Here is a 3,660-nt window from a genome sequence, read left to right on the forward strand (position 1 = left end):
ACATGTATAATCACATGACACCCTCTTCAGCCAGACTCTGGCTTTTAAGAAGACTCTGTTCTTTCTGTCTTTTAAGACTGGTGCAGAGTGAACTTGGGGAATCCAGCCAACTGACACCTCCCGCTTCTGACGTCCAAGCTTCCACCCACAGGGATAGGCACCTGTAGCCAGTTTGTGGCAGTGGCCCTGCCCTGCCCCTTTTCGCTGTCCCATCTCTGACCACACAGATGAGAGCACAGTGGACACCTGTCCCAGGCTGAGGCCATCAAAGTCCTTCTTTCAAGAATTTGAACTTGGGTCAAAGAGGCACCAGCCAGACTCTGTTGGCCCCTTAAATTAAGGACATGAAATTTGCATGAACTTTGCACAGGATAGCTGTTTCACAACTCCCAAATGTTCATGGATCTGGAGGGACTGGAGGGAAAAAAGAGCAAGAGGGAGAAACAGAGTGAAGAGAACACTCAGCATGAGGTCCCCGAGCAGGGGGACAGGAAGGGGAGCAGGACACCCGCACCGCCCAGCCCCGCCTCCAACCCTGGTTCAAGTTCTGGGCCTTCTGGGAACCAGGTCACAACTTTTGCCCCTGGGTTCCACGAAAACACCAAAAGACCCAAAGGTTGAAAATAACTCTTGACTAGAGCTCTTCTTGAGGACTTAAGTGGAAGTGGGGCTGCACCCAACAGGACCAGCAAAAATTTCTAAAAATGCTTTCAACGAATTCTCTTCTCAGGGTCTCCCATCAGGACAGCCACTCCGATGTCTCTACCCCTTGCTTTTCTGTCCTCTACCAAATGCTTCCAGATGGCAACTGTGGACACCACACCACTTCTCCCCTCACCACCAAACACTCACGTGCAAATGAAGTGACTCATTCATTAATCCCTCATACATTGCGTGAGTGCCACTTGGAGCCAATGGCGAGACAGACAGGCTTCGGCTCGCAGACAAGACACATTGTGGTCTAAGAAGACTTACCATTTAACACTTTTTGCCCCTGTCAAATCTGTGACCAAGTCCCCACGTTTTACAGAACTGAGTTTCTATTATAATCAACCAAAAGGACCTTGCCCCAGAGAAAATTCCTAACGCCTGCCTATGCCTCAGCCTTTGTTAGACATGCAGGAAACAGCATGAAATTTGGGACCAGGCAGACCTGGGTGTGCATGTCAGCGTCTTGAAAAATAAAATGAAGAGGCTCACGCTTCTCCATTCAGTGTGTTGTTGCTGTAGCTTTGGGATAAGCAGCCTTTCCAGAGTCAGGGAACGTCCCTTCCACTCTAGTTTCCTGCGAAATTTATTGTACTGATGATTATTGTTACAAATGGGTGTTGAACTTCATCTTTTTTATTAGTATTATCCTTGTAAAAAAGGTATTAAACTTTATCAAATGCTTTTCTGGGTCTCTCGAGCTAATCATATGATTTTTTTTTCTCCTTTGGTCCATTAAGGTGGTGAATTGCTAGACCTTCTGCTGTTAAACCACCCCTGCATTTTTCACATAAACCCAACATGACTGCAGAGATTGTTTTTAATACACTACTGGATTCAGTTAGCTAATGTTTTTAGTATTGTTTTCATCTATTTTTACAAGTGTTTGTTATATGCCTATTTTTCTTTCTCCTGCCCTTGTCTGGCTTAAGAATAACAATTAAACTACCTTCATTAAATGAATCGGACAGCTTTTTTTTTTCCCTTTGTCTACCTTCTGGAACAGCTTCTATTAATACAAAACAGGGATTATTTTCTCCATAAATACTTTGAGGTGCTCAACTGTAAAGCTGTATGGGCCCAGGGCTTTAGGGGCGGGGGGCGGGGCGGGGGCGGGGCAGGGGCGGGAGGTTGGTTATAATTTTAATTTCTTTACCCATGACTGGTCTGTTCGAGTTTTCTTTTTATTCTTTGCCAATTTTGGCATTTCTCATTCTCCCAGAAAGCTATCCAATTCATCCAATTTTTCAAATTTATTAGTGTGTTGGAATATTTGTTCAGAATATTATTTTATTATTTTTTAAAAATCTGTTGTGTCAGTCATTTTACTCTCTCTTTCAGTTTTCTTTTATTACATCTCTTTTTTCTCCTCAGTCTTGCCAGAGGTTTGCCTATTTTATTAATCTGTTCAAAAGACCTACAATCAGTTTTGCTAAACTTCTGTGATTTTTTTTTTTTTTTTCGGCTGTGTTGGGTCTTCGTTTCTGTGAGAGGGCTTTCTCTAGCTGCGGAGCTGCGGCAAGCGGGGGCCACTCTTCATCGTGGTGCGCGGGCCTCTCACTATCGTGGCCTCTCTTGTTGCGGAGCACAGGCTCCAGAAGCACAGGCTCAGTAGTTGTGGCTCACGGGCCTAGTTGCTCTGCGGCATGTGGGATCTTCCCAGACCAGGGCTCGAACCCGTGTCCCCTGCATCGGCAGGCAGATTCTCAACCACTGTGCCACCAGGGAAGCCCCAACTTCTGTGATTTTTAATTGTAATTTGCTATTCATTTATTTCTGCCTTTCTATCTATAATTTCCTTCTTTTTCTTTAGGTTTACTTTGTCACTGCTTTTGCAGCCTCTTGAGAGAAGAGCTTAGCTCATTTGTTTCCTGCCTTCTCTGTCTTCTAATAAATGGATTTATGGCTATACATTTTGTCCTAAGTGCTGCTTTATCTGTGTCCTACAAATTTTGCCATGTGGTTTATTCATTCATTTAGTTCTAAACATTTTTTTAAATTTATTTATTTATGTTTGGCTGCATTAGGTCTTCGTTGCTGTGCACGGGGCTTTCTCTAGTTGCAGCGAGCGGGGGCCACTCCTCACCGCGGCGCACGGGCTTCTCATCGTGGTGGCCCCTCCTGTTGCAGAGCATGGGCTCTGAGTGCGCAGGCTTCAGTAGTTGTGGCGCGCGGACTTAGTTGCTCCGCAGCACGTGGGATCTTCCCAGACAAGGGATCGAACCCGTGTCCCCTGCATTGGCAGGCGGATTCTCAACCACTGCGCCACCAGGGATGTCCCAGTTCTAAATATTTTGCATTGCCTGTATTATTCCCTCTTTAATCCAAAAACTTTTCATTAGTGCCATTCTTTTTGTTTCCAGACGTACACATTTTGTGGGGGTTTTTTGTTGTTCTTTACTGATTTCACATTCCATTGTATTACAGTCAGAGAATATTATCTGAATGACGTCAATCCTTTGGAATTTATTGAGGCTGACTTTGTTCCCTGATTTATGGTCATTTTTATGAATGCTCTACATATAATCAAAAGAGTTTATATTTTGTTTGTTAGGTATAAAGTTATATATGTGTATGTAACTATACACAGACATTTAAGCATATTTAAAAAGTTATTTAAGTCTTCTATATACTTAATAAATCTTGTCTGCTTGCTCTATCAAGTTAGTTATAAAAGAAATACGTTTGATTTATCTATTTCTCCCTATGTAGCTATAGCTATTTTTATATATGTGCATGTATAAGCACACACATGTATATTTGATGGTATACTGTTAGATGTGTATATATTTTTCATGATTGTTATAATTTTGTGATCTTTTATTCCTCATACTGGAATGTTCCTCTTCTTTTTTTCCTTATAAATTTTCTTTTGTTCCTATTTGCTTGCTATATCTTCTTCTACTGCTTTATTTCCACCCTCTTGTTGTGTCTCCTGTGAAAAGCATATTC

This window comes from Eschrichtius robustus, chromosome 10, assembly GCF_028021215.1.
Source record: "Eschrichtius robustus isolate mEscRob2 chromosome 10, mEscRob2.pri, whole genome shotgun sequence".
NCBI classification, from domain to species: Eukaryota; Metazoa; Chordata; class Mammalia; order Artiodactyla; family Eschrichtiidae; genus Eschrichtius; species Eschrichtius robustus.